We start from the raw sequence: 10083 nt of genomic DNA on the forward strand, positions 1-10083 counted from the left end.
GGTGTCACATGTTTATCTAGAAGTGTAGAAGAGTAGCACCTTTTTCAGAAATGCACTTGCCTTATTTTCTAATTTTAAAAAATGAAATATATCAGTTAAATTATATTTGTATTCAATGTAATCCCAGAAAGAAAATCGCCGGAGGGTTCATACATAAATTTCTTGCTAATTATGTTTCACTATATGTCCTCTGAGACATTACATTAACAATATACCAGCACATCTGTTTGCATTCACATTTTACCAGTTACAAGTACTGAAGAGATTTTTATTTTTTTTTATGATGTTACACTGTTTACATTTCTTAGTTTATTTAAGAGGAAGATAAATTTACCTTTGCAATGAATTGAACTAAATTTGTGATTGACAAATTGACATGGGAATGAAATGCTTAAATCATATACAAATACACATCTCTGTTGCTTAACTACTGGCTGTACAGATCAGAAATGTAAAGACACTAGACATTTTTTGCTCCAGTTTTATGCGGTTCCTGAGAAAAAAGTGCAACGCGGTTTGTCATGTATGTTTGTTTGTGATTCAACAAATACCCTTTCCCAGCACATAAGTGATTTTCTGGTTTAAGTGTTAATCATGTTATGAACTGATGCTAAAGCCAAAACAAAATTAGTGCCTCAGAGGGCATTGAGGAACAGCTTCAGGAAGTATTCCCAGAAATACTGTTTGTTCTGGTTTTAGACAACCATGGTCAATATGAAGAATGTTATCTAAAATTACCTGTTCTTTCTTGAAAATTCAGATACAAATGCAAGCATTCCCATCGTTCCCTTCTGTAAAATGCAAATAGTTATAAATATCTGTATATTTTTGCATTTTTTTGTGTGTGGTATATGTACTACCTCAGACAAATGCTGTAAAAAACATAATGTTTTCATGGTTTCTATCCGAACCACAATTCATCAGTGATCTACTTTAAATTCATCCCACAATATACAAATGGTTTGCAAAACTCTGAGAATCTGGCTGAGTTTTAAGTTTGGCTCTGGAAATCCTCCTATAGCTTTCATTAAGAAAACTTTGCAGTGTGCAGCTTTTGCATCCCTCGGGCAAATCCTGCTTTGATGGGTGAATTTAGTACTTCCTATATTGAGAATGATACAGCTAGTAAATATTTAAAGCTGGTAATAGTAATGTGGGAGCCAACTTACCTATATATGTAAATTGCTTCTTATCCATTAAACAAAGGCTTGGCTGAATTATACCTTAATGTTTGCCTTCAGATTGCTGAGAGGTCGGGTGTAACAAATGCTAAATGATAAAGCAATGTAAAGCCCACCTCTTCTGTGCCATACTGTATCTGCAAGTTATTCATTTAAAAATAAGTATTGTAAGAAGCCTCTACATCTTTTCTTCTGCAGTATCTACACACACGCCCACGCATGCACATAAAATGTAAATAAAAAAAAAATAATAATCAAAGCAGAAAAAGCCAAATCCCTCAGCTTCAGGTGTCTCTATTTCAGATCACATATTGCTTTTGTGCACAAGAAAGGGAGTTGTGTAAGCCTGTGAATTCTGCAGTCCTGCAAGCTGTCACTCAGCACCTACTGGTGTCATTAGAAGAATGGTAAAGGAGAAAGATGTGTTCCTGTAGTGCTTCTTTTAGCGCCGTTTGAGGTGATACATATGCCACAGAATGTGAACAATAATCTATTACAGCTCAGTCAGTCTGCTATCATGCACCATTTGGTTTCCCTTTTGGAAGTCATATGAGTCCTGATGCCAAACAAACAAACAAAAAAAAAACACACAAAAAAAAAAGTGACAAAACTCATGCATTTCTATTTTTTAAAAGCTTTGTGTTTGTATGTAATGTTTAAAATAGGAATTTGATGAAATCACAGCCTGGCCATTGTTAATCCATGTATTCTGAAAACTGTAATAAAGATATACATAACATGATTTTGCTAGGTGCGCCAATGTTTTGCTTGTTTATAATGATTATTACCTATTGAGTGCCATCACCTCAAATTCCGGTTTTTGTTGTATAAAATTATCATGCTGAAATTACTTTCCATCTTATGGATCTCTATTTCTTTTTTCTCTAAAGTGTCAAGTATGTTTGACTTGAATTTGGGGAAAAAGATGTCTTTTCCAACGGAGGAGAACTTTAAAAACAAAATAATAAAAAAAAAGTATATAAATAAAAGCCACCAACATTAAATCATGGTGATACCATTTTATTTTTGCAAAAATAACAATAAAGGGGAATCACTAAAAAAATTACATGGGTCCATATTATTTTAAGTGGCTGGATTCCAGTACAGACTTTTTAAGACGGACATTAGTCAGACGGCTATTATTGGTGTTTTCCAAATTATTTACTTCACTTGGTCACAAAATGGTCTTAACAGAATAGAAACTTGACAGACTTTTACCTTCAAAACTGTATATTGCACCTTAAACAACTTAATGATGTCACCATAACAGACTGAACTGCACAACAGTATAGAGAGATAGCACTGAATTTCTGCATTAAGTACTCACGGTTCTAATTGAATGGGATTCTAATGAATATGATCAGCTGTGTTGATATAACACTCCTTAAGTAACTTCTTGTATGTGGAAAAGATATGCCAAGGGATAGTGGAAGGCACCATTTTATTTTTAATGAACGGAACTATAGTTAGAATTCACTATTTGATATATGGTGAATCCCTAGAGGTTTATTTTCCTATAGGACTAACATGAAAAAAGACGAAAACTTCCAAGTGCTATAAATGTAAATGCGGTGATTATCATAATTAAGAAAAACGTAGTAAGGGTGTCCTACATACACCATATTCTTGTTCCTTATTTTTTAGGTAAATGTTCTTGACTTTCTAGTGTAGCAGTGTGGGATTCCCATCATCCTCTCAGATATTTTTGCCTTTGGGAGATTGGCAGGCAGAATTCGTCCTGAAACGAGTAGCAGGTGCCTTCATACCTTGCTCAGTGGTGACTATTTCTGTTGCTTCCTCACATGCTTAAAAAATCCTGCATGTGAACTTCAGATTGATAGCAAGTTATGGCGCTCTGCCACATAGAGCACATTTCTTCCTTATATTTGCATACTTTCTGTAAATTTGAGCTGTACTCCTCCCCTCTACTATTTCTTCCAGTCAGCATCTCAAAATTAGCCTTTCTACGTTTTAAGTCAATATTACTGGGCTGTAGTAAAATTATAAAAACATTCCATTGATTTGCTCAGACGTATTTGATGAGTACTTAATGGCCATAATTAATCCCTTTCAATAGATTCAAAACTAAGATTAAGGAGAAAAATCCAAATTAGAGATTTTTGGTTTGCCTGCAGGCTGTGAGCAAACACTAATTTAGTCTGCTTAAATTCACAAGGTACTGAAAGCTGTTTACTTGTGTTAGTATAGTAACGAGGCCAACCTCAGAAACCCATCTGAGAGGCAAAGGATATGATCTCAGGCACCATGCTAACAAAATCACACAGGTTTTTGATTTCAGCTGGCTCTCCCCTGCGTGCGGCAGGCTGCAGTACGCTGCTGGACATGCGATCGCCGTGAGACCGCGGGACAGCCAGGTCTTCAGGCCAGGTTTTTTAAGGGCAACGTGCCCAACTTTCTTCCATTGAAATAATTGATCTCTGAGTTTTAAGGGGCAAATTATCTGTGAGGCACAGATGACTGAATAGCCCTGAAAAGTGCTTATCTCCTTTTTAAAGTGTCTGAGTCCTTTAGAAAAAAATTAACTAAGACCTTGTCCCGACAAGGCATTGGTCGGATCTGGGGTAAATGAATTCTCCTCCACTGATGTTACACCAACCCCACGTACCCAGGCCTCCGGCCTGTAGAAGTTACTCCTCCAACACTCGGAAATGTGTGTTTTTAAATAGTTTTTGAGAGTACAAGGATGACCTGCTGAATAATTATCAGACTGGCGATTCAGTGGCGTTAGAGACTCATGTCAGGCTGTTACTGCTGTAGCACTTTGGTGATGCAGATACCCTGAAGTGGCTCAGAAGACTATTCCATTTGTGGAAGGCATTATTAATCATCACACATTCTTAAACATCCTTTATCTGCTGGAGTAGTAAAAAAGGAAAAAAGGATTACTTTGAAGAGATAAAACAAGTTCTGACCAAAGATATATATATTAGAAACTATGAATAAAGTTGTAAATTTAAAGAAGTAACATTTTAAATGCACCACAGCTTGGTTCCATATCTATTCAAGTGAAGTTCTTCTACTTAATTGGTACAGGATTGGTCAACTTAAAGAACAGCAGTAGTTGTAGATTAAAAAAAATAATAAAATAACGCAATGACTGAGTTCACTGCCATGAAAAGAAAGGAGATTATGAAGGCAAAAAGTAATGACAAACCTGTAAAAAGGCCTTTGCGCTACCTGTAAGGAGTAATACTAAAACCAAACAGAAAAACAGGAGAGGCAAATTTGCCTACATGCACTTGGCACTGGGCATAATAGGTTTTGACATCGATCTGTTATGCTTTAATGAAGATTGTGGGATTTTGAAAGCTGTGGTAGCATAGAATGGCCCAATGAAAATTGTGTTTCCAGAAATATTGCAAAATTCTGTTAAGCCAAGAAAGGTGTAATTTAATCTCTGGCAATGCATGTGTAAATGTAATATGTATTTTACCTGAAACTAATCTCTTCCAATAACCTATAATTTTAACTCCAGTGAACAATAATTTGAGCAAGGTTTAATGAGTTTCAAATAGTACCTAAAAGAGAGTGCCACAATGTTTTATATAGCTTATTTATTTTGTGTCTAGGTGACGGGTCTTGAAAGAGTCGTAACATCTTTTTCTTTGGAGGAGATGCACTTGCAAACATTAAAAAAATATTTTTTAGTTCCAATAGCATGAACAAGTTAAAACTAAGAGGATTATTACATTTTACCTCAAATATACTTTTGTGTGAGTATTTTGCTCTTCATTGCCTTTCACTGTCCAGAGTTGTGCTTAAATCCTTGAGTGCTGAGAAATTCAGATGAGACTTGCAGGATGCCTAACTGCGCAAGTCTCCCAATGGGGTATTTACAGGGGAAGAGAGGAACTTACACTGTTCAAGCAGCCTGCCCAATGAATAGCCTTTTTTGTGAAGATTTTTGAAGCATGAGAATAAACTGATCATGATTGAGATTTGAGTTTATTTATTTTATTTTTTTTTCCAAATTGAGAGAATTTTAGCTCATGACAGGATATTGTTGGCAGTTAGGAATAAAGCTTAGTAGTAGTGTTGAAATACAAGTCAGTGGTCATGGCACCATTAAGTCTAAATAAATATTTTATGCCCTGTTTATGAAAAGTGAAAAATCGAAAAGTGTAAATCGGTGGAGTTAGACGGTTTCTACAGTGGTGATAATGCTGTCTCTTCTCTTTTTTTTTCCCCCCAGAAAGTAGTCAGAGCTGATTGCAAATGCTTCGAGCTGTGTCCTTTTATTTTTTATTTTCTGGAGAAAAATTGTTCATGTAAAACATCTCACTATCAAATGAAAAGCAGAAAAAGCTGGCGTTGAACGATTATAGCTGAGAAACACTCAGGGAAAAAATACAAATACTGAACGAGAAGGATGTGGAAAGAAGATCCACGTCAGTACAATGGTGACTCTTCTATTCTTCTGTTGGAGTTTTCACTTTTTAACCCAGTCTCACCCAAGCGAAGACCCGAAGCCCAGAGTTCCCAGTGTAGCAGCTTGGCTTGAGCTCTGGGCCTGTGCGGGAGCAGCTTGGGCAGGCAGCTGTGTCCGCTGGCCAGGCTGTGCCTCTGGGCAGCCCCCTTACCTGCCTGTGGAGCTGTGCAGGAGCCATGCCTTCCACTTGGATTGGCAGGTCTCGGGAAGGAATAGTAGAAGACAAGATGCTGCTGTGGGCCAGTTCCTAGCAGGGCAGGGAGTCAGATCCCAGGAAGGGAATGCTCTGTGGTATCTAAGATGCTGCCTGAGGAGCAAGGAGCTGTTCCTTCCTCAAAGTCACGGTTTTGCACTGCAGGCTCAGGCAGGCATTATTGCAGCAGATTGTTTACAGATTTCAGCTTTCTCTGCACTGTGAAGGTTAAGAACAATTTGAAAGAAATTAAAGGTGATTTTTAGTTCCATTTTGGGCAATATGGAGGAATTCTGTGCAATACAAGAGCCCTGTGTATAGGTACAGCATAAAGCTGGTCGTGATGGTCCTTCGATTCCCTTCTTAGCCCAACTACTATTCTTGATCAAGTAACTTAGACTCCAACTTTAATTTCGTCACCTTTAAAGTAACGATAGATTAGCAAAACTTGCACAAGATTATGCTGTAATCAATCAGCTTGATTTTTGAAAAGAAAATTATTTGTTGACAAAGAAATTGTTCCTTGCATTGACTAGATAAATTGGTCCAAATTGATTTTGTCTTCCCTCCCATAGGTAAGATATTAGCAGACTTCTGTAATTAGTCTGCAAGCCATTTACATTCCATCAGCACTAACACCTGTAGAATTCTGAACAGTGAATTGCAGTGGAAACAAAAATACTGAAAATAGTGGAAGTACTCAGATGAAATACAGCAAACGCATTTTCTTGTTACAACCTGCATGTGGTATTTGAAGCAAAAATTCATATTGATTCACTTCAGACACGTAAGTTTATCATTGAGGTACTGCTGCTGTAATGATATGCAAGTGTCTCTATCAAATATACAATATGTTGCACAATGTTAATGCTTTCTGTATTGATTGCCTCCGACCACTATTCCTCATAAGCAGTAGGAAGTCTTAAAGCCTGATGCAGATGCTGGAACGTGATTATGTTATGATGGAATGGAGCTTATTCAGCAATCCTGTGATCATTAAGGTAATGAGGGTAATTTATAGCCTCTTATGACCTACTGGTACCAGAAGCTAAAATGCATGTGTTGGGGGAAACAAAACCCTACTTCAAGAACTAGTAGGCACAAAAGCACATCAGTTTTTGTTAGGTAGTGATAAGATACAAAATATAGCTTGTATAATTTATAGAGAAGCCGTAATTAGTTCCTGTTTGGATCTTTAGATCTGGTTAATATGCCAAGCCAGACATCCAAAACGCTCCTCAGTTTAGTATTATTAGAGCAGTTACCTGACGTATTACTGTGATGTTTGTGTACTATAGTCAGTCACCTGGATGCTGCTGGGTAGGTTATGCATACTGCGCCTGGCTCTGCTGATTTCAGGCTGATACTCTGAATGAAATAAATGGCAGCTTTTCTGTGGACTTTGGAATCATTCCCAATCTATATATCAAATTATAGTTATCTAAATCTATAATGTTAATGAAAGGTAAGTTTTCCATCCAAAGCAAAGTTTCTTCATATAAAAAATTTCCCTGAACCATCTGCAAGTGCCCACATAAATATTTAACTATGCAAGTTTTGCTTCTTGAAGTATGATTAAATTGCTTAAAAAAATGGATAATACGAATTGTATGAGTTTATTAAAATTTGTTGCTTTCTTTGGTAACCTTTATATGCTGATAGAATATGTGTTTTATGACATAAATTTCTTCATTTCATTAGTTCCTAACAGTAGCTGGTTCCCCACATTTAAATACTCGTATTCTGAAGCTTAAAGTTAAGCTTAATTGTGATATTAAGTGGTTAAAAATTATTTTATAAATTCTTTATCACAAAACTGGTCATGGATTCTGTTTGGGAGAAGATATTTCCAAGTATCTAGTTACTGTGAATTTAACTAAACATAATGGAAATGCTACTTTATGTTTGCACAGTACAGTCACTTGACAAAAATGAATAATCTGGAGTCATTCACAACAACATAACTTAATAATTACTTTATTATAGCATTCCTACCCAACTGGATATTCAAATAATTGGGAGAAGAGAGCTATCTCCGGTTGAAGTGAGTGGGAGACAAGCATCTAACTTCTTAATAGTGAAGGATTGAGGGAAAAAAAAGGAATTGGAATGGTGATAATCAACTGTCAGTCTCAGCTCTCAATCATAGCGGTAAAAATATCTCAAGGAACTTCATGATTTACACTGGAAAGCGACATTTGGTGTAACGAATAATGCCAGGAAGGATAGGAAAGAAATAATGAGGAAGAACAAAATACATAGAAAGTAGTGTTATAAAATGATTTATGAAAACTGGTGTTTCAGAAAGTAATGAAAGTATGTAAATGCCTCAAAGAGAAAACACGGAAATTGATAGCACAGAGAGAAAGTCTGCTATATTAAGGAAGAAAAGGAGCAAACTCACAGCATATGGTTAGTTTTATCATCTAACACAAGGTGTTGCTCAGCTCTCATCCTTCAGTTTGCAGTATAAAGCGCCGGCGTGTTTGTCCATAAGGTTAATGCTGTTGCACAGCCTGTGGAAGGTGCCAATGTGGGGGAAGGACAAAGGGTAGGGGTTAATTCGCTCAGTCAGCCAGAACTGGGTTCCAACTGCCTGAATTGCATTTTTAAAATAATAACCATTATTTTCTTGCCTGCTGGGATTTGGTGGTCGGTCATCTTTAGGCATTACTGCCACAGCACTTCACTAACAAAATTCAGCTCACATCTCTGTAAAGCGGGCCAGATAACAACTGTGAGTAGTCTCCTAAGAAATCACTTAAGAAATGACATAAACAGGCAGACATAGCTTAGAAAACACATTTCTCTAATGGCATTTTACAACACGTAAAGCTAAAATTAATCTAAAGGATGCTTCTCAAATATAAGGTGGGATTAGATTTCTAACTTTTTAAAATGTGGAAACAGGAAAAACTGCTTTGCCACTGAAATACTTCTGTATTGTAAGACTTCCGTACATGCTGAAGTCAGGTGACAACATTTTTTTAAACTGGAATTTTTTGACAGTATGATAATCGTAAACTGGCATAGACACAAGTTACAAAAGGGACAGGAACATAACTATGCTAAATAATTCAGCAAAAACTATTTCAGGTGCTTTGGGGGGCTTTTTGCATCTGTCCTTGTATTTTCTTCCCAAATAATTTCATTTCTGTAATCTTACTTTTACAGCAGCAACCATTTAAAAAAGCACTAAATCATAGGCAGTATAATCCGTTTTACACAAAGGAACAATTTAAAAAGGATAAACTTCATTTTTATGGGTTTCAGTGAACTGTATCTCCCATTCATTTAGTTACTGTGTTTGCCTTGAGCTCACAATGTGTTTTGCCCTGTAAAATCTTGAGTGTTCTTGATTCCTGCATTTGGCAAAGCTCTGACATAGAAGATAAAAGGTCTCTTGATCTGTTCCCTTGTGTTGTTCAAGAAGCGATTCAGACCTGCAACTACTTATCTACGAGCCACACAGACTCAAATCTGAGGGTCAAGCACAATTTCTTGTGAAGCAAAATTTAAAACGCTAAGTGTAAAGTAAACAGACCTTGGAATGTAATAAAAACGCATCTGTTAAATACTATCTCTGATATTTTTGGTTTGGTTGGACGGTTAGAAAATTTTGGCCTTTGAATAAAATCGATTTATGCATACTATTAAAACATCTCGTCGAAGAGTTATGCCAGGATTAGTTTTAGGTATTGCTTACTGCTAGGATTATTCACCTAACCAGGTTTGTGGTGTTGCTCACTGATTTCACCATTATTTGTTTTCAGTTTGAGCCATATTGATATTTTTGAGGAGAGGTCTACCCTGCCATTTTCAGCTAATGTATGTCATTGATCAAGGTAGGTAAGAGACATCAGTCCTACTGATGTAGTTATGCAGGGGAAGCCTTTAATGTAAATTCTGCTGTGTCAGGAAAACTATATTTTTACTTTAGTACATTGTATAATCAAGGAACCAAATTATATAAAACATAGATCTGTCCTTATGAAGTTCTTTTCCTTACAATGTATACTAGTTTTCCTACATTAATAAAGCATTTGCTTCTAACGAAGACGTACCCTGCAATGTTGGTACAATGGAGTACCAAAACAGTCATAATTTTCTTTCATTTTGATTTTAGTCAGTTTTCTTTCATGGAGGATCAGTTGCAGGTGCCCAAGTCTAAAAAGGAGCAGATGCGAAAGAGCAGGTAGGATCTGATGCCGAATTTAAACCAAAATGTTTCTGTTGAACTTCAGATTTTTTTCACCCGT

This window comes from Larus michahellis, chromosome 9 (assembly GCF_964199755.1).
Source record: "Larus michahellis chromosome 9, bLarMic1.1, whole genome shotgun sequence".
NCBI classification, from domain to species: domain Eukaryota; kingdom Metazoa; phylum Chordata; class Aves; order Charadriiformes; family Laridae; genus Larus; species Larus michahellis.